A 26,816-nucleotide genomic window follows, 5' to 3' on the forward strand; every position below is an offset into this window, starting at 1 on the left:
CCAAAGAAGATATACAAAAAGAAAATAAGCACATAAAAAATGCTCAATATCATTAGCCATTAGGGAAATGCACATTAAAACCACAATGACTTATAAATGACACCAAAACCATAGGCAATAACAGAAAAACTGGATCAGTTGGACATCACCAAAATTAAAAATGTTTGCTCCACAAAGAATACCAATTAAGAAACTAAAAATACAACCCACAAAATGGTACAAAAAAGTTTTGCTAATCATGTATTTGATTTGAGACTTGTATCTAGAATATTTAAATAATTTTTACAACTCACTAATTAAAAACACAAATAACCCAATGTAAAATGAACAAAGGGTCTGACAGACATTTCCCCAAAGAAGATATAATAAACATATGAAAATATGCCCAACATCCTTAGCCATTTGGAAAATGCAAATCAAAACCACAATGAGCTACCACTTTACACCCCCTAGGATGGCTAGAATTAAAAATACAAAAAATAATAAGAGTTGGAAAGGGTGTAGAGAAATTGAACCTACATTGCTGGTGGAAATGCAAAATGATGCAGCTGCGCTGGAAACTAATCTGGCAGTTCCTAAAATATTTAGACGTTAAAACTAGATGACCCAGAAATTCTACTCCTAGGTATATAACTAAGAGAATTAGAACAATGTATCCATGCAAAAACTTGTGTACAAATGTTCACAGCAGTATTATTCATATATGTAAAATGAGGAGGACTTCTGGTCAAGATGGCAGCATAGGTAAATATGGCTCATATCCTCACACAACCACATCAAAATTACAACTAAATTATAGATCAGCCATCACTCAGGACCATCAGAAATAGAGCTGAATGAAAGTCTGACAACTACAGAATTAAAGAAACCACATCCATCCAGACTGGTAAGGGGGTGGAGACACTGAACAGGCTGGCACCACACCGATGTGTGCCAGGTAAAAATTCGAGAGGGGTATCTCAGGAGCAAGGAGTCCCAACCCCACACCAAGCTACCCCAGTCCAGGAGTCTAGTGCCAAGGAAGATTATGTCCCCATAATTTCTGGCTGCAAACACTAGTGGGGAGAGTTGGTGGAGAAACTTCTGGAATCCCAAGCAATTGCTCTTAAAGATCCCACACATGGACTCACTTACTCAGACTCAGTCCCTCTGAGCTCCAGCACTGTGGTAGTAGCTTGGAAAGCACCAGTGGCATACAGGGAGAAAGTAGGGAGAAAGTAAAGGGTCTGGTATCAAAGCAAGAGCTGGGGAAAAAGCTTTCTCCCAGACAGAAAAGCCATTATCCCCTTTCTGAACCATCCCCACACTTACAGAACCAGCAGGCAGCTGCTGTGTGTCCTTGAACCTGGATAACACTGTTTACCCCACCCTGGAAATCCCCTGAGACTCTTTCCCACCCAACTTGTGGGCCACCCAAGCTGTGAATGGAGACTTTTCCATTTGAATGACTGATATTGGCTCATGCTTCACAACTTCCTAAATCCTCTCAAACAAGCAACAGCTGACCTCAGTGAACCCCCAAACTACCCCCCATACATCTTACTAAGTGTCGTCAGGCACAGCACTAGCAGCAGTCAGCCCCGATTCACAATTTGGCTTTGCCTAGGAATCTCCAAGTCTAAGTAGCAAGCACCTCAGATTGCTTATAGGCTAGGCAGGGTGGCCTCCAGCAAAGCACAGGTGGGGACTGACCTTGACCTCCACCACCTAGGAAACTGAAGAGCCTGCATGCACAGTGAACAGCAACAGACCATGTTGGAGCATCATCACTCTGCCCCTGCACAGCTAATTCTCCACAAACAGTGGAGGTTTGTGGTCAGTGGTCACAGCCAGTCCTTGCAGCTGACTGGCCTGGGCAAATACCTCCCATTGATCTGCCAACAGCAATCAAGTCTCAAGTACAAGAGGAGGGTGTACTCAACCTACACAAAGGGCGGATCTCAAATATCCAACTTGGGTGATAGGGGAGGCTTTGCCACTTGATCCTATTAGACAGTTACTATATAGGGTCATGCTACCAAGATGGGGAGATATAGCAGCTCTACATAATACATGGAAACAAACACAGGGAGGCTGCCTAGATGAGGAGACAAAGAAACATGGTCCAAATGAAAGAACAGATCAAAACTCAATAAAAAAAGAACTAAACAAAATGGAGATGAATGACCTATCAGATGCAGAGTTCAAAACACTTGTTATAAGGGTGCTCAAGGAACTTAGTGAGGACCTCAACAGCATAAAACAGATCCAGTCAGAAAACAAGGACACACTAATTGAAAAAAAGAACAATCTACAGGGGAACAACAGTAGAGTAGATGAAGCTGAGAATCAAATCAATGATTTGGAACATAAGGAAGCAAAAAACAAGCCAACAGAACAAAAAGAAAAAAGAATCCAGAAAAATGAGGGTAATATAAGCAGCCTCTGAGACAACCTCAAGAAGTCTGACATTCTCATCATAGGGGTGCCAGAAGAAGAAGAGAAAGAGCAAGAAATTGGAAATCCATTTGAAAAAATACTGAAAGAAAATCTCCCTAATTTGGTGAAGAAAATAGGCATGCAAGTCCAGAAAGCACAGAGTCCCATACAAGATGGATGCAAAGAGGCCCACTGCAAGACATATCAATTAAAATGCCAAAGGTTAAAGATAAAGAGAGAATCTTAAAAGCAACAAGAGAAAAGCTGTTAATTACCTACAGGGGAGTTCCCATAAGTCTGTCAGCTGATTTCTCAAAGGAAACTTTGCAGGCTAGAAGGGATTGGCAAGAAATACTCAAAGTCATTAAGGCAAGGACCTAAAACCAAGATTGCTCTACCCAGCAAAGATACCAATTAGAATAGGAGAGCAGATAAAGAGCTTTCCAGACAAGAAAAAACTAAAGGAGCTCATCATCAGCAAACCATTATTATATGAAATGTTAAAGAGATTTATTTAAGAAAAAGATATCAAACTATGAACAATAAAATAGCAGTAAATACATATCTGTCAACAACTGAATCTAAAAAACAAACTAAGCAAACAAGAACAGAAACAGAACCCTAGACATGGAGAGGGTTTTGATGATTGCCAGATAGGAGGAGAGTGTGGGTAGGAGGGTGAAGAGGTGAGGGGATTAAGAAATACAGATATGTATTTACAGAATAGCCAGAGGGATGTAAGGTACAGATGCAAGGAAATGGAGTAGCTGAAGAACTTATACACATGACCATGAACAATGGTGTGGGGATTGCCTAAGGAAGTGGGGTGTGTTGGATAAAGAGGAGCAAAGGGAAAAATTTGGGACAACTGTAATAACAAAATCAATAAAATATAATTTAAAAATAAATAAATAAAAATAGGAAACAACCCAAGTGTTGATCAATTGATCAATAGATAAACACAATGTGGTATATCTATATAATGAATATTATTTGGCAATAAAAAGGAATAAAATACTGACACCTGCTACAACATGAATGGATCTTAAAAACATGCTAAGTGAAAGAAGGCAGCCCATGATTTCATGTACTCAAAATGTCCAGAATAGGCAATCTGTAGAAACAGAAAGTAGATTAGTGGCTGCCTGGGGCTGAGAGCATGAGGTGGCTTGGTTGGTAGGATTAGAGGGTGAATATTCCTTTATGAGGTAATGAAAGTGTTCTGAAATTGACAGTTGTAATGGTTTTCAAACTCTGTCAATATACTGAAAGTATGTTAATTATATCTCAAGCTATTTTTTAAAAAATCTCAATATCTAGCACAATTCAGAAGACTGACCATTCTTCTTCCAGTGACCACATCAGAGCTCACCTGGAATGGGGCCATGAGGGTTGTGGGGGGGAGTGCGGTGAAGAAGTTGAGTAACCAGTTCCTTCAGGCTCTGCATGAAGACTTCCCAGAAGCTTCCTGCTGGTTTGGAGCCATTTGTGTAACTGCTAGAAGAGCCTTGACTATCTCTCACCTTGGTTCTCCTTTCTGCAACCTCCAGCCAGGGCCTGGCCCAGGGCAGTCACAGATCATTGTATTTTTGTTGAAAGGACAGCTGTGTGAATTACTGTGATGACTGCAGTTGAGACATGGTTCTCAGTCCTAGTGAATGATCTGGACCCCAGGACAAAGCTTGCAATGGAGCAGCAGACCACTCCAGCCCAACATGGGCAGTGAATTAAATAATGGCTATCAGGCTCTGGCTGGTGTGGCTCAGTGGATTGAGTGCCAGCCTGCAAACCAAAGGATCACTGGATAGATTCTCCGTTAGGGCACTTGCCTGGTTGCAGGCCAGCTCTCCAGTAGGGGGCATGTGAGAAACAACCACACAGTGATGGTACTCTCCTTCTCTTTTTCCCTCCCTTCCCCTCGCTCTAAAAATAAATAAATAAAATATTTTTTAAATAATGGGTGTCAGTTGTCAACATTTTAAGGGTGGGGGATTTCATACAGAAAATCCAATTTGGGGCTTCCTCTTGGTTGCAGTTGTCTCAGGTGGATGACGGCTGCCTCCCCTTAGGTGATCATACACACTCTGGGCTGTCCTCTCCATGTCATCACAACACACACTTGTCCTAGGAGCATTCCAGCCCAGTTTTCCATGAGCCTGTGAGACCCTGGTGTTGGGGCTTCAACCAGTCCTGGCACTCAGTCAGCCATTCGTTCATTCATGTGGTGTGAGTGGGCAACACAACACTCTCTGAGACTCAAGGGCAGAACTGGCCCAACACCACTTCTGTCCATCCTGTTGGCCAAAGCAAGTCATGAGGCCAGCCAGGCTTAAAAGGAAGGGAATAGATTCCACTTCTAGATGGGAACAGCTACAAAGCCACATCACAAATGGTATAAAGATAGGAAGGAGACAGAAATCAGGCCATTTTTGTAATCATGGCTTACATGGTACTAGGCACACAGCAGGGGTTCAGAAAACACTGACTTGTACTTCAGGGGCACATCCATCACCTCCTGCCACCATCCTCCTGGCTTGGAACAAGGGAGATGGAGGGATGAGGGGAAGGTTCAACCTCAGGACATGCCAACTACCAGGGCCCCTTTGGAGCAGTTATAATTGTTCCTCCACTGTTCCATGCACCACAAATGCACTCTCTTGATGATGACAATGATTATAATGTCACATTTATGATCCCAGGAGGACACTATGCCACAGAGGTTCTGCCCTGTCTCTGCACTCCTAGTGAATGTGAAGAGCCTAGTTCAGTGAGCAGCCTTGCTGAAACAGTGTCTGCTTGGCACATTGGGTGTTGCTATAGAACACAGAGCCATGATGCTGTAAAGGTGCATAGAGGAAAACAAAAGGCCCCAGTGTGGGGGGATAAGAGGAGATGTCCAGGTGAGAGTAGGAGACCCCACATGCTAGGGCAATGATTGTGGGCTAAGCCCCCTGAACTGCAGCAGCCATCTTTCCCTCACTGCCTCACCTGCATGTAGAGGCCCCTCCCTACAACCCAGGGTGTAGGTTGCTGGTTGCACCCTACAAATAAGGAAGTTGAGACCAAAGCCTGGAGTGACTTTCCCATGGTCACTCAGTGAGTTTAAGGCAATGGGGATCTTAACCTTGTATTCCAGGCTCAATCTGTGTTGCTTCACCCCACCCTGCACCATTTCAAATGATTTAGTGATTATTCCACTATAAAGGAAGGTTGGTGTCATACCCTATCACGGAGGTGCAGAGGAGAAAAGGGGTAAAAGGCACAGTCACCAGTGCCCCTCATTATGGGCACCCTCATTCCCTCCTCTCTGATGTTAGCACTCTGCATTTTCTTGCCTTTGACACACCACATACTCCCACATCTCTGCACTTTTGTACATGCTGCTCTGTAGGGAACTGTTCGGTGTATTGTGGGAATGTAGTTCAGCCTCCACATGGAAAACCAGTGGGGAGCAAATGGCACACAGGACCACGTCCCTAGAGAGGTTTTCCCGTGGGGAATCAGGCCTGCGTTGTACCTAGACTGCTATGAGACTTTCTTTTGCTAAAACTCCTTCATCCTGAATTGAGGCAGCAAGTGCTTACTGTAGCTTCCTAAAGTCTGTGCTAAACCTCCTCAGTATGGAGTGTAACTGGTTCAACCACTTTTCCCTTTGCATTTGCAAATATCCTTCTTCTATGATGTGATTAGCGGCACCCTCTCCTTTGTTATCTGTAAAATGTAATCCCCTGCAGTGAACCTGTGCATAGTAAATGAGGACTACCCTCCATGTAATGTACCCAGAGAAGCAATAAAAGCCTGTCCAGGCAGGGGCTTGGCTTGCTGACCCTCTCACCCTCTCTCTCAGACAGTGTCCATTCTGTTCCTTTTCCTCCACAGGATTTCTGTTGTCCAAGTGTATGTGTTCACTAGCAGCCACAACATACACAGATCCTGCAGGCCAGGATCCACCTCACTGTTCCTTCTTCCAGATACTCCTTCTCCACAATCCTCAGGCTGGCAAACTCCTATGCATCCTACAAGACCAAATCCAAGTGGCTCCTCCTTTCAGGAACCGTTCTTGACTCTCCCAGCCCAACTGGGGACTCCTCTTGTCTCCCAAGGTTCTTACTCCTGCTGTTTTAAGAAAATGGTTTTACCAGTGTGCTGGTGCTGGGGAAAATAAGCACTAGCTCTCAGTTACTGCTGGAGTGATGACTGGCACATGTTCCTCACAAGACAACTAGAAAATCAAAACTGTCCTCTAGATTTTAAATGCATACCCTTTGACCCAACAATTCCAATATTAGAAATTTATTCTCCAATAAACTCCCTCTTAGGCTCAAAGGAGTCACAGAAAGTCTATTCTCTGGAACCTCTACTGTATTAGTCTATTGGCTAAGGAATAAAAGCAACAAAAGTCAGGCACAAACGGTAGACATGGACAGTTCCCAGCAGTGTAGAAACATGAAGGAATTTGCAGAGTCATGTACTTGAATATGTATAAACTATTTTCAGGAGGGGACATTCCAAATAATGCTAAAAGTGGGTGCCTGTGAACTTTTTTATTTTTTTTATTTTGGGGGGAATTTTAAGTATATTTTATTTATTATGCTATCCCAGTTGTCCCAATTTTCCCCCTTTGTCTCCTCTTCACCCAGCACCCCCATTCCCTCCAGCAATGCCCCCCCAGTTCATGTCCATGCGTCATGCATGTAAGTTCTTTAGCTTTCCCAATTCCTTCACTATTCTTAACCTCCCCCTGTCTACCTTTTACCTACAATTTATGCTACTTATTCTCTGTACCTTCCCCCCTCTCTCCCCCTCCCACACTGATAACCCTCCATGTTATCTCCATTTCTGTGATTCTGTTCCTGTTCTAGTTGTTTGCTTAGTTTGTTTTGTTTTGTTTTTAGGTGTGATTGTTAATAATTGTGAGTTTGCTGTCATTTTTCTGTTCATATTTTTTATCTTCTTTTTCCTGGATAAATCCCTTTAACATTTCACATAATAAAGGCTTGGTGATGATGAGCTCCTTTAACTTGACCTTATCTGGGGAGCACTTCATTTGCCCTTCCATTCTAAATGGTGGTGTGGCTGGACAGAGTAATCTTGTATGTAGATTTTTGCCTTTCATGACTTTGAATACTTCTTTCCAGCCCCTTCTTGCCTGTAAGGTTTTGTTGGAGAAATCAGCTGATAGTTGTTTGGGAACTCCTTTGTAGGTAGCTCCTCTGTCTTCTTTTCTCTTGCTGCTTCTAAGACTCTCTCCTTATCTTTAATCTTGACTAGTGTAATTATGATGTGCCTTGGCATGTTCCTCCTTGGGTCCAACTTCTTTGGGACTCTCTGAGCTTCCTGGACTTCCTGGAAGTCTATTTCCTTTGCCAAATTAGAGAAGTTCTCCTTTATTATTTGTTCAAGTAAGTTTTCAATTTCTTGCTCTTCCTCTTCTCCTTCTGGCACCCCTATGATTCAGATGTTGGAATATTTAAATTTATCCCAGAGCTTCCTAAGCCTCTCCTCATTTTTTCAAATTCTTATTTCTTCATTTTGTTCTGGTTGAATGTTTCTTTCTTCCTTCTGGTCCACACTGTTGATAGGAGTCCCAGTTTCCTTCCCATTACTATTGGTTTCCTGTACTTTTTGCTTTATTTCACTTAGCATAGGCTTCATTTTTTCATCTAATTTGCGACCATACTTAACCAAATCTGTGAGCATCCTGATTACCAGTGTTTTGAACTGTGCATCTGATAGGTTGGCCATCTCTTCATTGCTTAGTCGTATTTTTTTCTGGAGTTTTGATCCGTTCTTTCATTTGGACCATTTCTGTGTGTGTGTCTTGACATGCCTGTTACATATGAGGGGCAGAGCCTTAGGTATTGATCTGGGAGGGGCAACCCACTTAGCTGCGTTGTGATGCTGTATGTGAGGAAAGGGTCTGAGAGGGAACAATGGCACTTGCTCTGTTCTCTGCTGGTTTTCAGTCACTTCTCCAGCTACCCACAGGCAAATTGATCCCTTCTGGTGCTGATTCCCAGGTGGGTGGGTTTGTGTACATTCTAGGACCCTGTGGGTCTCTCCAACACACTCTCCTGTGAGGCTGGGAGTTTCTCCCACTGCTGCCTCAACCGCCACAGGTGTTTTCAATCAGAGGTTTGAGGCTTTATTTCCCTGCACTGGAGCTCTGGGTTGCACAATCTGTCTCGCTCCCAAATTGTTCCTCCCAGTTTATCTGTGCATGAATGTGGGACCACCTGCTCTACCACTTGCTGCTGTAGCCTTACCAGGCAGCTGCAGCCTTGCACACCCTGCTCCACAATCCAGTGCTGAGTCCACCAGCTGCAGCTTTGCCTGCCCCGTCCTCCAGTCACCACCTTACCGGGAGTCCTCGCCATGTACCTGTGTCCCCCCCTTACCAGTCTGAATGAGTATGTCTTCTTTAACTCCTTGGTTGTCGGACTTCCATACAATTCAATGTGCTGTCAGTTCTGGTTGTTTTTTTTTTGTTTTTAAATTGTTGATGTCCTTCTTTTGGTTGTGCATGGAGGCATAGTGTGTCTACCTACGCCCCCATCTTCCACACTTTTATAGTAGACCACAGGGTCTTCTGTTCAGCATGTGAGAGGCAATGGTGTAGCCACTGGGCTACTTCTCTTCCTGACAGGCCAATAGGCACCATTTCTAGCCACTGCACCTTGGATAGAGTGTCAGCCTCATCATTCCTGGGGGAAGCAAGAGGTGCATGCTTGGTCACATGACATATTGATTTGTTTCTGGTGCCCTAATTCCCAGAGGTCTTGCCACAAAGTCTGTCCCCAACAAAGGCTTATGCATGAGCATCCATCTATTTGCATGCCATGTACAGATCCATAATGTTAGCCCCCGGTACATCGCCCAACTCTTTGTACAAATAGTAGAGACAGTGCTTCATTGTCAGTCATGAGCCACACAGCCTGAAGTTCTGCCCACTGGCTACCATCACCTACTTCAGTGTCAAACCAGATTGCATCTGTTTCTGGTTGAACTGCTACAGTAGTCCACATGGTGAGCAGGCCCCAGCTGGATACATCAGTATACCAGACATCTGAGGGAATAGCTGCCTGCCCTTCATAAAAGGAGCTAGCTTCCAGTTCTTCTATTGTGGCAGGGGCAGTAGAGTGTTCATCTACATAGGTAATAGGGCACAGAACTTCCTGCACCATGGTCCATAGGGGGCTAGTTGACAGAGTACTTCTTTGTTACAGATAAGCCCCCCACTTAGCCAATGTGGACGTCTGAGCCATCCCACTGTGAAGCTTGGCCATCCAGTCTTGGACCCACCCAGCAATGGGATAAGTGGTTCTTACAGTTACCAGGGCAGTTCCTGTTATAGACCCCATGGCCCACAGGGCAGCATACAATGCAGCCAGTTGCTTTTCAGTCAGGGACTACTGTACCTCTGCTTCCCTCCATAGTTGGGACCAGAATCCCAGAGTTGACATAGCCATTCCAATCACTGCCACAGACCCCACCCAAAGCCTTTTTGTATCACATGTACACCTAGCTCACAGGATCTAGCAGGATCCAGAGCATGCAAGGCCTCAGAGTACTTAATTATGTGCTTCACTCCTTGGAACACTTGTTGGGGTCTAAGTCCCAGCTTGCTCCATTTTTTTACCAAGGCATACAAGGGGCAAACAACTTGAGTGAGGTGGGGCACAAACACTCTCCAGTACCTTAGCAGGCCCCAAAATGTTTGGAGCTGTTTCATAGCAGTAGGGGTAGGATACACCTGAATCCATCACCACATCAGGGATTACTTTTATCTCACCTGGCCAGACAACCCCCAAGAATTTGACAGACAATCTAGGCCTTGCAGCTTGGCCTCATTGACTGCCCAGCCACATGACTTCAGGTGAAACAGCACTTGCAGCACTGCTTTCTCTAATTCTGCAAGAGTATCACTGGTTAGCGAAATGTCATCAATGTGGTGGAAAAGGCACATTTCAGCAGGCCATGTCCACTTAGCCAGGTCTTCTGCCACAGGCCCATGACAGGTAGTCAAGGTGTGCAAATACCCTTGAGGGAGCACTGTGAAGGCCCATTGTTGGCCTTCCCATGTGAAGGCAAACTGATCTTGACTCTCTGGAGCAATATCAATGGAGAAAAAGGCATTTGCTAGATCAGCCACAAAGTGGTAACCATTAGTCACCCAGTCCATCAAGTCCACCACAGAAGGGACTGCTGCAGAGATTGGGGGAATGAACTTATTGAGCTCCCAGTAATCTACTTTCATTCTCCACATGCCATCCAGCTTCCACACTGGCCACATGGGAGAGTTGAAGGGACTACAGGCAGCCCTAATTATCCCTGCCTTTTCCAACTCTCCTAAAGTAGCTATCATATCCTCACGGGTTCTGGGCAGCCAGTACTGCTTAACTGCCATCACCAGTCATAGGGGAAGCAACTGAACAGGAAGATGCTCAGCATGCCCCCATAGAACAACTTTTACTACTCACGTTCTTAGTTGAAACTCCTGCTGTGGTTCGCAGCCACAATCCTTGAAGCACATCAATGCTCAGGATATGCCCAGGAATAGGGGACACATACACTGTGTATTCACAGGGGAGCAAATGACCAATGCCCAGGTAGAGCTGCATGGCCTTCACCTTTACACTATGCCCCACGAAGGCATCAATAGAGGCCTCACACCCCAGAAACTTCTCAGGGTTTCCATACAGAACAGCACTTTATTCCCTTGTGTCTACTACGGCCAGGACCCGCTGAACATTTGTAGGGGACCAGTGGATAGCCAGTTCCACATGCAGCTTCTAGTCCCCATCTGTCGCCTATAGATGGGTTCCTTGGCCCTCTCCCTATTCAAACTGCCAAAGGACATCCCCTCCATCTTCTTGGGAAATTGGCACAGCCAGGTATCTTCCAGCCGGACAGGATGGGCCTCTTGAGTCATATCCCTGAGTTTCCTCCTCACCACTTTCTTTTCCTGGGGCTTCAGGAAATATTGGTGAGCTCGCAACTGTTTCCAGAGTTCTAATATGTAAGCATTCAGCTTCCTATTAATCTTATTTTGATCTACTTCAGCCCCTAAAAGGTCTGACCACATCTGGGTTCTGGTTACCCACATGGGGATGCTCTTTAACTGTGAGACACCGTCTGCACTCCTTTCTGCTGCTGCTGAGTCTTTGCCTCTTTAAGACTTGCCACCACTGTGGTGACATCATTAATGCGATGCCCAAAATATGAGGCCAAGATCACCATGAGGGATCCAAAGGAAGCAGAAGGAGTGTGCACCAGGTCCCTCATCCCTGCCATAAAGCATTCATCATTGGGACCACAAGTGTTGGGATTAAACATGGCCTGGAGCATGCCCAACTCCCATAGGACCTGTAGTAAGTCCTCATAGGACTGCCATTTGCTCACAGTGCCTGGCACGTTTCCTGCATCCACCAAGACAGAACGAATTGCAGCCATGACCCATTCCAACAGAGGATGAGATCTCTTCTCCCATCATGTTTGGCTGGCTATTTTGCAGCTGCTGTCACAGGAAGGGGCGAGTCATAATGGAAGCCAACTTTTCCATCTCGTTATCAGTGTACATAGCACTGGCCACCTCTAAATCCCAAAGGCAGAGGAACCACACTGCCAAGGACTCCCAGCCTGCTGCTGAAACTGCTTTCCCAAGTCAACTATTTTGGCCTCCATATAAGGGTGATATGTGGCATGCTCAACCATCTGGGCAGAGCCAGCCAGATTCCCCCCAGGTGCCATGGGTTGCTGCGATTTCATCTTCTGTATCACTATTGACTGGGCCCTCAAGGAACTCTGGTTTCCACCTTCCATAACTTCTGCCTCATCCACTACAAAGGGGAGGGGGACTGCCATGGCTCCCCTGTTTGGAGGTCTTCCTCCAGTGCTCATATTTTGCCCTCCAAGTCTTCCTCTCTTACTTGGAGTTCACGTAATTTCACTACATTGCTTAATGCAGTGTCCGTCTCAGCTCACAAAGCTGAAAGAAACACCCAGCCCATGGCCCCTGTGGCCACCCGAGTGTTCATCTTCTCCAGGGTCTCCCTTACCACCTGCAGGGCTTTTTCTACCGTGCCTGGGGTGGCACTAACATCGGGCCAGTTTTTGGGGGGGCCCAAACCTCCAGGAGAGGAGACCACTTGCCACCAGATACTGCAGGTCACCCTTCCAAGCGCCCTCCAGGAGTGCTGATGGCTCCTCCACACCTACTGTGACAATCCTGCTGACAGTGCCAATGGTCTTGCAGACATTCAAGGCTGGGCAGGTTCACCTGGGATTTGGGCAGACGGAAGAAAATTTGAGAATCCATCAGGATGACTGGTATGTCTTAAGTCTGGGGTGGGGTGAACCACGTGTGCCAAAAGCCATGTGCTGCGCCACAGGAAGTCCCGACTCCCTTATATACTAAATATACACGAAGCCAGCTGGGTGCCAAAATATTCTATAACAGAGCTTGATTCTGTGCACGCGGGCCCATACTCAAGGTTATATGAATACTGCTAAGTCATAGTTGTCCAAACATTTGGGTGAGGGACTCCATTTTCCCTATAACTGGGGACAAGCCTGGAAGAGTAAGATGGCAGTCTTGTTTAACAAGGTCATAGACCTGCTAGGCAAACAGTGCCTCACAGCAAATGGGGCTGGCTTTGTCCTCTCAGGAGAGACACAGCATGTCCACGGCAGCCCTCTTCACATGTAATCCCAAACTTGTTCACTTACATGCTGCCTACTTAAATTTTGCTATCACTGGGTACACACTAAATGCATATCTGTTTTTTTCCTTTGCTTTTTTTAAAGCAAAAATATCTTCAGTTAAAATATTTTCTACCAAAATATATGTATGTCACTTGCCATAATCAGAAGATAATTCATAGAATAAAACAATAAAAAATTGTTAATTTCTAGTTAGAAGTGGTGGTCATTCTACACTGTGATTTTGAAGCTTAATCTTCCTAGATGAGCAAGTGCTAGAGAGGTGCTGAAGACCTATCACTATGCAGCCAAGCTCTTCTACTTCATCCAATAGAAGTGTTGAAATAGAGATGAAGGGAGGGGGTTGTCTCCCTGATATTCCACATTGTTTAACTTGCTCCTGTTCACAATCCTGAAATGACCATGGGGGTTTAGTCTCAGGTGTGTTAGGGCCCCACAGCACTTGTCCAAACTCCTCACCCCCAGTCTCTGCCTTTTAATCTGTAAAATGGGGATAAGGATATAAACTGAGGAGGGATGTTGGAGACCCTGAAATGCAGTGAGGTGACATGTAAATCACCTAGCACAGCTCCTCCTCTGAGGGAGTTACAACTATAATCACTAAAATTACTCTGAAAGAGGGGATTGCATTAGCAATGAAAGGAACATGCACAGTAGGGGGCACCTCTTCCAAACTTCTTTTTTTGAAGATGGGGAGTCTCAGGCCCCACAGACAAGGTCTTCTCCCTGAGACCCTGGGGGTACAGCATATGCAGCCAGGAGCCTGTCAGGGACCCATGAAGATGTTTAAGATGGGAAGGAGGGGAAGGAGGAAAAAAAAGGACAATATGTCAAAATGAATAAATGTTTAATTAAATGTCCATAGAACATTACATTAGATAATTAGTCAATTGCATCTCAGCTCAGCTCCTGTGTGGTTATATATAAATTCTATTTAATGAGGCATGCGTGTGCTTTTTCATATATTTGATGTGATGTGGTATGGATATGCCAAAACAGAATCTAGCAGAAGTCTTAGAATAGTCCTGGCCACAAAAAGGCAGGAGTTTGCCAAAGAGTCCACTTTTGATGGTTGACTGGTTCATTCATTCATTCATTCATTCACCCATTCATTTTTTCATTCAACAAGCACTTCACAGAGTGAAGTCAGCAGAGCCCACGTGCAAGGCCCTGATTCTACCCAAGGGGCAGCTCAGAGTCATCGCCTCCCTTTAGCTCTCATCTCTTGGTATCATGTCCTGAACTTGATTCTTTTATCCATCTCCTGCAGGGCAGGTTCCCTCCTGTACAGATGGGAGAAACCAAAGTTAAGAGCAGGCATAACAGTGCTGATGTCACAGAAATTCACCCATAGTTAGTGGCAGAGCAGGGATTTGCACCTAGCCCTCCCTGCTGTACCTCTTTTGGGAGTGAGCTAGCCTGCATCCCCTGCTCCCAGCTCATGAATATTTACACAGATGACCTAGACCTCTTCCCTCCCAGAAGTCTGCAAGGAAGTCCATTACAGATTCATGTGGCACTGAATGTACTTCTAATTAAGAGAACACAGTTGTTCTAATTTTAACATCACTCACATACTACCTCCATCTGCATCCCCTCCTTCTCATTTCTGTTAAAGGATGTTTGCACCTCCTGAGAGCATGCCACATTCCCAGCTCTCTTGTCTGTTACTTGGGATGAGTCATCTTTTTGGACGGCTCTTCATAACCTGGGAGACTCGAATGCTTCTTCTGGGGACCCTGATAAGATTTCTCCCATTGTAACAGGGTGCAGCCAAGAGGGGGGCCCCAAACAGGAATTTGTAATGGGGTCCAGAACTCAAGGTGTCCAGAAAATATTAGAAAAATATATAGGATGTCCTCACCCCTACAAGTCTGAGCTGGGGGATGGGACACTTGGAGCAGGGCCATTCAGAGCTGTGTTGTATAGCAACAGCTTTGCAGCTAACCTCCAGCATGATCATTTAACATATCTATAACCTTTAACTGGTTGTATAGATATGTTAAATAGCTGTGGCCTTGCTTTAAGCCAGGGAGATGGGAGTGACTTCCACCCAAGATGTAACTGAGAGGCAACTCCCCCTGGTTACAGTACCTGTGTGAGAGCTTGGAGATTGGCTCCATGCCATGGGGCCACACCTGCCCAGACTTACTACTACGGCAGCCCAGAAAAACTGGAAGAATACAAGAATGCTGGCAGGTGTAACTGATTGTAGGAGGAGTTGGAAATGGGGCTGTAGAGGAAGATTGGCACAGGGATTTAAACCCAGGTGCAGCAGCCATACCAAGGAAAGCCATGAAGCTTTGGCAGAGTGGGGTGCAGCTTTGGGGTGCTCCCTTCTGTCACATGGTTTAGGCAGCAGGAGAGACTTTGCCTGGAAGAAGAGGGGTGAAAGGACTCTTGCTGGTGGGCCATGAGAAGGTGCCACATAGCTTTGGATTAACTGGAGATCCTGGAGGTGACACAGCCAATGGTGCCAGGAGCCCGAATCACAGACTTCTACTTCTTTTCCTGAGATATGGTACTCCAGACTAAGGCAGAGGGGGAAGGAAGGGCTGTGTGCATCTGTGGGTATTCTAAAGGACTTTAGTATTTTAATGAAGACATGGGTCACTACTTTAAGTCTGTATAGCTTTAAATAAACATTTCCTTTCCTTTTCACAAATCTCTGGCATTGAGAGACTTTCCTCTGGCAGCGGGCATAGGAAATCTAGTGGGGGGTATCCCCAGAGGAAAAAAGGAGGGTCCTTTTGTTAACAGTATATTGTACATCCACCTCCCCACCCCGGGTCTGTTCTGTAACACCATTAAGCAAAGAATGCCCACCCAGTTAGCACCTGGACCAGGCTGGAGGTTGGCAGCCTTAGCCTCTGTTGTCTGTGACTCTTAGAATAAAATTCATCTGCCTCTTGAAGCCTGTCAAGCATCTGCCCTGTTGCTAATTTCCCCTCCCTTTCCCCTCCCTCCTCTCTAGCTTAGGATTCCCAGATAAAATAGAGGATGCCTACTTATATTGAAATGTCAGATAAACAATGAATCATTTTTTAGCATAAGCATGTCCCATGCAACATCTGGGACATAGTTACACTAAAAAGGTATTCACTCTTTAGCTAAAATTTTAATTTCAAAAATTTAACTGGATTTCCTATATATACAGGGTAGGGCAAAAATAGGTTTACAGTTGTGAGTACTTGAAACCAAGTTTAGTCTTGTATTATTATTTATTAATTATTATATTATTTTTCATATGAACAGTGTCAACTTACTTTTGCCCCACCCTGTATATTATTTTTATGTAAACATGTAATGTTTTTCAATATTTTTCAATTACAGTTGACATACAATATTATGTTATTTTCAGGTATACAACATAGCAATATGTAACAGGGAATATCAGGGTCCCAAACATGCTTAAGTTCTCCCAATAACATGGCTGGGGGAGGGGGAAGCAGAGCAGGGCCATGGACAGTCACTTTGCATATCTAAAGAACTTGGCCAGTGTTTCAGTCCAGTTAAGTAGCTGTGCCTGCTGTGCTTGGAACCAGGGGGTGGGCGTAGCTTTACTCCCTGATGCAGCTGGGAGGCAGTCCCCTGGTTCCTTGGAGGCGGTTCCTAAGTCAAGGGGCCCCGCCTGCCTGGAATAACAGGGGCTGCTGAGAAAGGCAGAAGAGACAAGACTACAGGCAGGTGTAACCCAGTGTGGGAGGAGTTGGAAATGGAGTTATGGAGGAGAGTCTGGCCTAGGATTTAAACACAGGCGTGGCAGCCATGCGGGAGTTCTGGACCATGTGGGAAGGAGAGTGGGAGAGCCATGAGAGGCATGCACTCTCTCCCTCTCTGGACCACGCAGCTTAGAAAGGAGCAGAACAGCAGGATGCAGCAGCCATGCGGGGTCATGGACACATGGTTTGAAAACATGCAGAAGGACACCCACTGGCCCACCAGGAGAAGAGGTTTTGGATTAAGAGCAGGAGCCTAACCAAGCACAGACCACTGGAAGAAGCCAGAATGCAGACAGGAATCTGCCCAGCTATGCCACAGGCTTCTGTGTCTTTTCCTAAGAGACAGTACCTCTGACTGTCCTAGTTTGGCAAGGAGAAGCAGGACTGTATGTTTTGGGGTGTTTTTGTTTCTAAAGAGTATGGGATTTAATGGCAGAATTCTGACAGTATTCTAAACCTGTATAACTTTTGAATAAATAGTTCGTTTCCTTTTCATAAGATTCTGGCATTGGGAGTCACAGTTCTTATCAGTGGTGGGCAATAGAACCCAGTGGTTCTGTTAGAGTTACACATTTATATAACTTTCGAAGTGATGACCCCAATAAGTCCAGTTACCCATCTGACAACATACATAGTTATTACAATGTTATTGACTGTATTCCCTATGTTGTACTCTACATCCCCGTGGCTTTTTGTTAACAACCAATTTGAACTTTGTAATCCTTTCCCCTTTTTCACCCATCCACCCACTCCCCTCCCCTTTGGCAACCAGCATTTCAAAATGTTCTCTTGAGTGCCCTATATTTTTCTTTGCTGTATCTCCCAACCCTACTTCAGCCACACTGCCCTCTTGCTGTTTCACAATTACCAATAGCATTCCCACCTCAGGGCCTTTGCATGTGCTGTTCCTTCAGCTGGAACACACCTCCTGCCCCTTCTTTGCTGATTCCTTGCCACTGAAATGTTGCTCAACTCAAATGTTGCCACTGCAGCACAGTTTTTCCTGACCAACAAACTGAAGCAGCATCCGCACCACCACTATTATTCTCTCTCCTATGATCATGTTTTATGTTTCTCATGGCACTTAACACTATCTCTGAAATAATCTTTTCTATTTATGATTTTTCCATATCCCTCACTACAAAGTCAGCTGCATAGGAGAGGCTGAGTCTATCTAACAGAGTTTACTCACATGCATATTTGTTGGGTGTTGTTAAACATCTGTCTAAAAGTGCTCCTGCAAGCCTTGACCAGTGTGGCTCAGTTGGTTGTGTGTCATTCCGCAAAATGAAAGGTCACCAGTTTGATTCCTGGTCAAGGCACATGCCTGGGTTTCATCCCAGATCAGGGCATGAACAAGAGCCACCTGATCAATGTTTCTTCCTTACATTGGTGTTTTCCCCCTCTCTTCCTGCCTTCCCCTCTCTCTAAAAATAAAAAAATAAAAACTAAAAATTAAATAAATAAACAAAAGGGCCTCTGCAAGAGAAGTTTCATTTTGTCCATACCATAGCTGGGGAAACCAAGGATCAAACAGGTAGGTGACCCTTCCTTGGTCTCCAGTTGGCCTTTTATATACCAGGACCTTTTTCCAGTATTTTGTATTAAGTTATTTCATCCCAAATCAGCCCAATGATGGAGGTACTGTTATGGAGGTACTCAGCCAAAGTAAAGAAACTGAGGCACAGAGAGGTTTAGCAACTTGTTCATGATCACATAGCTCATTAGAAGTGGAGTCAGGATTTGAACTCAGGCCTCTGCCCCCAGAGCCTATGTGTAGAAAACAGTGATCTGGTTCAATCTCTCACTTTACTCATTTAAATGTTAACAGATCCACAGAAACCCTGACCAGTCACATAACCTCAACCCTCTCCTGACCTTAGCCATGCCCTTCTTTGCCACCACCACTAGCACCTATCACACATAGCTCCATGCCCTCTCCTTGGTCATTTTTGTAGGTGCTACCCCCTCTGCTTGGGAATCCCTCCCTCTTTTTCTTGTCTATCAGATAAACCTTTTATTATTGCATCAAAGTCACTAAGCAAGTGTCCCCTCTTCTAGGCAGATCTCCCTGACCATTCCCTCTCCTACACCAGGCTTGGGCTTCCTTCAAGCTTCCTCAGGACTGCTCCCACTCTGGCCCTAGCCTAAGCCTGAGCCATCTCCACATTGGACTGGGAGATCTGGGAGTCATGGATGGGTCAGAGGCCTTTCAGGTCCCCAGTGCCCAGTGCCCAGTTCCCAGTGCAGGCAGAGCTGAGAAGATAGGACAAGTTCAGGATTACAAGGGAACCTCAGCTCCCATCAGCAAAGAACCATCAGCAGGGAACCTCAGCTGCTCTTGTTATTTCTGTCCTCAGCAGAACTTTGGTCTACATCCCAGACTGTTGGTGGCCAACCAGAGCTGGCCCCTCTGGAGTGCCTAGGGCAGGGACACCCAGAGTTGGGGTGGCTGGTTCAAGGAGAGACTTCCAGGAAATTAAATCCAGTTTGGGATTTTGGCTCAGTACTTCTCAAGATCCACACAGAGGAAAACAAATGACTATATCTAGGAAGTTGTTATAAGGAAATAATCAGATAAGCACACAGAGTTGTATGCATGAGGATGTTTATACAGTGTTGTTTATGACACTAAAACATTGGAAACAAAATAAGTGCTGTGGACTTCTGGCCAAGATGGAGGTATAGGTAGATACACTTTGCCTCCTTGCATAACCAAAAGAAGGACAATAACAAATTTAAAAACAAAAAATAACCAGAATTGCCAGAAAAATCAAACTTTATGGAAGTCTGACAACCAAGGAGTTAAAGAAGAAACATTCATTGAGACTGGTAGAAGGGGTGGAGATGGGCAACTGATGCAGAGAAGATACATGTCAAGGCAGCGGCTTGCAGACCAGGTGGTCCCACATTTTCATGCAAGATAGACAGTGCAACCCAGGGGTCCAGTGCAGGAAAAGAAAGCCTCAAAATCTCTAGTTGAAAAATCCTGTGGGGGTTGTGGTTGTAGGAAAATTTCTAGCCTCACAGGAGAGTTCATGGGAGAGACCCACAGAGTCCTAGAATGTACGCAAAACCACCCACCCAGGAATCAGCTCCAGAAGGGCCCAATTTGCTTATGGGTAGCAGGGTAAGTGACTGAAAACTGGCCCAGAGGAGAGCAAGCAGTATTGTCTCCTCTCAGACCGTCCCCCAAATATACTGCTACAACACAGAGACATGGATTGCCCCCTGCCTGGTGAATACCCAAGGCTCTGCCCCTTACTACATAATAGGCTCCCTGAGACAATAAAATATGGCCCGAATGAAAGAACAGATCAAAGCCCCCAAAACAGAACTAAGCAATGAGGCAATAGCCAACCTATCAAATGCAGAGTTCAAAAACACTGGTAATCAGGATGCTCACAGAAATGGTTGAGTATGGTTGAAAAATAGAGGAAAACGTGAAGGCTATCCAAAGTGAAATAAAGCAAAATATACAGGGAACCAACAGTGACAGGAAGAAAACCAGCACTCAAATCAACATTTTGGAGTGGAAGGAAGAAAGAAACATTCAACCAGGACAGAATGAAGACATAAGAATTCAAAAGAATGAGGAGAGGATTAAGAATGTCCAGGACAGCTTTAAACATTCCAACAGCTGAGTCATAGGGGTGCCAGAAGGAGAAGAGGAAGAGCAAGAAATTGAAAACTTATTTGAACAAATAATTAAGGAGAACTTCCCAAATCTGGAAAAAGAAGTAGATTTCCAGGAATTCCAGAAAGCTCAGAGTCCCAAAGACGTAGGACCCAAGGAAGCTCATGCCAAGGCACATCATAATTGCATAATCCATGATTAAAGATAAGGAGAGACTATTAAAAGAAGGAAGAGGAAAGGAGACAGTAACCTACAAAGGAGTGCCCATAAGACTGTCAGCTGATTTCGCAAAAGAAACCTTGCAGGCAATACTAGAAAGAAGTATTCAAAATCATGAAAGGCAAGGATGGAAGGGCAGATGAAGTGCTTCCCAGATAAGGTCAGGTTAAAGGAGTTCATCATCACCAAGCCCTTATTTTGTGAAATGTTAAAGGGACTCATCTAAGAAAAAGAAGATGATCAAACCTATGAACAGTAAAATGAAAACAAACTCACAACTATCAACAACTGAACCTAAAATATAAAAAACAAACTAAGCAAACAAATGGAAGAACAGAAACAGAACCACAGAAATTGAGATCACATGGAGAGTTATCAGTGGGGAGGGGGAAGGGGAAGAATTGGGAAAAAGGTACAGGGAAAAGAAGCATAAATGGTATGCAGAAAATAGACAGGGGGAGGTTGAGAATAGTGTAGGAAATGGGCAAGCCAAAGAACTTATATGTATGACCCAAGGACATAAACTAGTAGGGGGGGAATGCTGGTGGGAGGTGTGGTCCAGGGTGGAAGGGAATGAAGGGAAGAAAAAAATGGGACAATTGTAATAGCATAATCAATAAAATATACTTTAAAAAAAGAAACAAGGTAAGTGTCCTTTCACTAGGAATTGTGTTAGTGACCTATGCTGCATCTATGCTAGGCGGCTGGCCTCTTGCACCATTCTCCCCCTGCTCTCTGCCCATCAGCCACAATAGTCACATTCTCTCCCTCTTAGAGCCTCTGCACGCACTGTTCCCACTGCCTGAATCACTATCCCCTTGCCTGCTTAAGCAGTTAACTAGCAATCACTCTTCCAATCCTCAGACCAATCATCACTTCCTATGCCCCCTCTTTGGTCAGATCAAATCCCCCAATAATATGGGTCTTCTAGGAGCCTGTTGTATTTGTCAGAGACCCACTATCAGTGTTTATCCAATTGGACTGTAAGCTCCACAAATGTAGGAATTGATCTATTTTTGTTTCCAAGTATAAACCCAGATCCTAGCATTGTGCCTGGTACACATTAGGCACTTGATATTTGTTGAATGGATGTATAAATTAATAAAGAGCTAGTGGATGTAAACCAATACTCATATTCATGGCAAGATGCCCATGATATAGTTACATACATGAAGAATGTTATAAAATCTCTGCAGCTTGCTGACATTTCTGCAAGAAAATTCATGTGTGTGTATGTATGTGAGAGAAAGTCTTAAAAGAAAGAACAGAAAATCTAAAACAGAGTTAACAGCAGGAGGTGATGTTTCTTTTCTTCTTACTTATCTATATTTTCTACTTCAATTAACTGAGATTACTCTGTAATTGGAAAAGTGCATACAAGTCACTTGGGGGTCTTATTGAAATGCAGGCTCTGATCCAGCCAGTCTGGGGTGATGCCTGAGAGTTTGCATTTCTAGGCCCATGCTACTGATCTGAGGACCAGAGTTGGAGTAGCCAGGTTGTAGAGTATTGCATGAGAAGAAGAGAGGAAGGAGAGGAGGGGTGCAGGAGGAGGACAGGAGGAAGAGAAACTGTAAAAAAGGTGAGACATCTGTCCCTGATTGAGAAGTCAGGCAGGTGGAGAGGGGAGAAAAGACAAAGGGAAGAACAAACAGATGGGCCAGGGGCTGAGAGGGAACATCCCCAGGGTAGAAGAGACTTGGCGGAGGGAGGGGCAATGAGGCCTGGCCAGTGGGGTGAAGAGATAGCCAGAGGGGTGTAGTACTGCCATGATGGGTGGGCAGGCATAATTCAGGGGTCCAGTGTTCGGAGGAGCCCTCTCCTCGGGCTGAGCGTTTCCTGGTGATGAGTGCTCTCTGTGGGCCTGCTTCTGTCAGTCTCTCAGATGTTTGTAGTCAAGCAGGGACAGGAAGGGGCTGCTTGCTGTGTCCTTCCGACCCTCACTGTGCATGTTGACTAAGCTGGGCTGCAGTTTGCAGAGGGTCTTTCCTACTGTTGCACCAGCAACAGCTAAGCTGTGGCCTCTGACGTCTATCTCCCTACTGCCAAGGAGAGCACACCCCCTCAAGTGAAGCGAGTGTTCCCTGAGGGCTCAGCGTTGGTGGGCAGACTGGGATCAGGACGTCGGTCTTCTCCTTTCCTGGTTCTCAGCTCCTTGGAGCTGGGGCAGGGCCTGATCAGAGCCAAAGATGACACTAAGGGGAGGGGAAGGGACTAGCAGGACTATAGGCAGAAGCCTGTGAGAGCCTGGTTAAAGGACAAAGGGGCAGAGAAGAGGGGAGGACACACATTTTCTCTAAATACAGCCTGTCTACTCCCTTCAGACAGACTAGTCATTCTATTGGTTAACACTAAAGGGGATTCTACCAACACACACGTTTAGCCTCAGGATATCCCTTCTACCCCATCTCCAGTCATGTCACGCTCCCACTCAAGCACCATCCATGGCTCCCCATACCTCAGGAGAGGTTTACAACTTTTGGGTTGCTTCCTCAAAGAACTTTGGCAAGCTTATACCGCCCCCACAGCCTTTCTAAGTTGACATCTATAATTTTTCACCCTATGTTTAAAGGTATACTTTTATTAATAGAAAATAAAACACATTAAACATTTGACAAGATAAAATACACTGAGGCTCAACTAATTAGAATATTTTATGACATGATTTGATTAAATAGGTTTTAATTATCAACTTACATAGCCCACTCAGAACCTGAAATTATGTGAAATTTTATTAAGTAGGTTTTATCCATTTCATAGCTCAAAATGTGAAAAGAGTCCCATTAGAATGAGAAGAATCAACTTTGCTAACTTAGTTTCTGGCTGTGCTGCATCAGAACATCTCACCCTGCACCTGTTCCCTCGGAGAATGTTGTAAGAATGCAGAGACAGGAAGCCTGCAGTTTGAATGTGGTGATCCAAGGCATCCAAAATCAGGACCTCCCATCATTCCCTTAGTATAGGGACCCTGGGGCTTTTTACACCCAGCACAATATGCCATAACTTTGTTCCAAATGTATGAAGATTTAAAGGCCACTACCCGTTCCTTCTCACTGTTCAACACTGCCCCCACATGGGGTTAGAAATTTCTGACCTTGGGCCCAAACCTGCCCTTTCTGGAGATGCCCATTGTTCCAGGCCTTGCTCTGACTCATCTCCTCCCAGGCACAGTCCCTTCTCCTAGGCTTCAGCCCCTCCCATCCCATCTAAGGTCCTTTGGGCCTGTCTGCCTCCCACTCTGCCTCTCTATTTGGCTCATCTCTCTGCCCCCACCCCGCCAGCACATACCTTGAGTTCATAAATGGTTGGAGAATAAATGCATGGCAAGAAGGGCACTGACAAAGGGTACCAGCATCCCTTGGAGGTGATAACAGGAACTCAACTTTCCTGGCTTAGGAAACAAAATGATCAACCTGGCAAGAGACATGAATCTGCCTCCACCTTTCTCTGGTGCCCAAGAAATAGCACTTAATAATTTTCTTCTGATTTAGACAATGAGTCCCCATTCCTCTCCCTGATATGAATGGAAAATGTCATTTCAATGGTTTCTGAAAACACAATGAAATAACTATATTTACACATTGAAGACAACCCCCCCAAAATCCCTTTCTCTGCTGTTTCTGAGACCCTGGGGGCAGTAGAAGCAGGTGGTTGGGGAGGTAGTTGCCTGCTGGAGCTTTCTAGGTGAGGTCGTGCACTCCAGGTCTCTGTCTCCACCCCAACCCCTCACATGCTGGGGGTTTCAACATAAGAGCTAATTAAACCCACATAGCAAACTTACAGAGGAGGTCCTGTTATAATAACATTTTTGCAGGCAGGGCATCTGAGGCTCGGAGAGGTGATGTGAGGTATCCAAGGTCAAAGTCATCCACTGGTAAGTAGCAGAGGCAGGAGCGTTAGGGGCCTGGGCCCTGTCTACCAGCCTCACTGGCCACTGCTCCTTGCCTCCATGGAGAAGGACCTAGAGGAAGGGAGGACCCGCTGCCCTAGAACTGTTGTGCCTTAAAGCAGAAAAGCAACGCATCTTTCAGATTCTATTTTCCTGGTTTTTATAAATTGTGCTATTTTTCTTTCATTAAATACTGCCGGGATGAAAGTGGTCCCTTGATAGGCATCCAGTGAAATCCTCCACAGAATTTTATTTATTAATTACATATAACATAAAACTTAACAAAATACTAGATGGTCACCAAACGTATAGTCTCATGTTTTGCTCTCTCTCTTTTTCTCACTCTTTAACTCAGCTTGCTCACTTTATCTGCTCTTAAAATTGTAGATGTAGAGCAGTTCCTTTAGCGTTAATCACAGAGTGATGTGCTGACAGTGACTTGTGACACACCCACATGGTCAGCTGGGACACTTGCATGTGTGGGTGAAAAAAAAGGTTCTCTGGAAAGTAGCTCACAGGGTGATCTGATCATAAATTCCTAACCGTGTGGGTCATGGTGGGTAGTCACTCCCCAGGCACATAACATTTTAGGAAAAGATTTATTTTTGCCATAAGCCCTGTCCACTGTTTCTGTGCATCTAGGTTAACACCCTTTTGAAATAAGCCATCCACTGGGAGTGTTGGAACAGAGCCCCTAGGATAAGGGGGAACTACTATAGACGGATGACATTATTTTGTGTTGGCAAGGATAGGGGAAACGGACTCTCTCATTTCCAGCTGGTGGGTATGAAAATGGACATAATGTTTTGGAAAATAATTTAGCACTATCTAGCCAGACTGATGAGGGGCACAGCCTATGCCCCAGAAACTGCATTCCTTGATATCCAGCCCAGAGAAACTCTGGCCCCTCGGCCCATGGAGCCCTGCACAGGAACACTTGCCACTGCCCTGTTCAGTACAGCGAAAATCTGAAAACACCTTCTGTCCAACAATTGGAGAATAAAAATTAAGTCAAAATGAAGCTATCTGACGAAATAGTACAGGATACCTAAGACAAAAAAATGTGGGTGAGGGATTTCTCCCTTCAAGTTTCTTCCAGCTGGTCTAATAATGAGGTGGATATCAGACAGATTAGCAAGAGAAAATAACCAAATTTAATATATATGTATGTATGTGAGTATACATGAAGGAATCAGAGACCCCCCATGCAGGAGAGGTTCAGACAGAAAGGGAGCGTGGATGTGCAAGACACCCTGAGCTGGGATGAGGTAATGCACCTTGGGGGCTTCAAAGGGTCATTGCTGGGTGATAAAAGGAACAGATGTTTAGTAAATAGAAGTTTGCCTTGCCCTATAGGTGGGTCAAAAATGATATTGCTGATAATCTCTTATTATGGGCAAGTCCCCTAATTTAAATTATTCTAGTAGTTAAAGGGTGGGGCAGAGGTTTCTCTTGAGCCTGAAGCAAAAATTGCCTTTAGCTCAAAACAATTGCATGCCACTGAGGCACATCTTGGGGTGACTTGTTCTGAACTCCCTCAATTCACTGTGATGAATGTGATCACAGTACAAGAGTAGGAGCAAAAAGTATTATTTACTGGATGCTCATTAATAATAACAAAAGTTGCTTTGTAAGGATATGATGCAAATTTATAAAGGTAGTTGCCTTCAAGAAGGAAGGTGAAGGGATGGAAGGCAGAGGTTGAATGAAACTTAAGTCCTATTTGTATTTTGTGTGTGTATGCTTTTTTTTTAAAAAAACAGCCCCATCGATCTAGCCTGGAAGCCTGAAACAACATGCTAACATGTGCCTGTGATGAGTAGAAGGGGGGACTGTTATATCATTCTTTATACTTTTCTATATTCAATTTGTTTTCTTTATGAAAAATGACCCATGTGACAGCCTTCTTCTCTGGGGTGTGTTCCCCAGCCGCATGTTCCATGTATGCAGGGGCAAGAATTACTGTGGACAACAAAACACTGCCAGCAGTCTGCATGGATCCAGACCCTGGTTCTGGCATTTGCCAGTTGTGTGATGCCAGGGGGGTGGCTTATCCTTGCATACCTGTTTCCCTATCTGTAAACAGTTGTACCTGCCTCGTAGGACTGAGGCAAGGATGCAGCAAACTAGAGATTGGAAAGTGCTCAGCATGTGCCTCACAGAGCAGTGTGGTAAACGTCAGCTGCCATGCTTGCTCACCCTGCTGCAA

Source organism: Phyllostomus hastatus, unplaced genomic scaffold, assembly GCF_019186645.2.
Source record: "Phyllostomus hastatus isolate PE091 unplaced genomic scaffold, TTU_PhHast_1.1 phas_contig_86, whole genome shotgun sequence".
In the NCBI taxonomy this organism is placed as follows: Eukaryota; Metazoa; Chordata; class Mammalia; order Chiroptera; family Phyllostomidae; genus Phyllostomus; species Phyllostomus hastatus.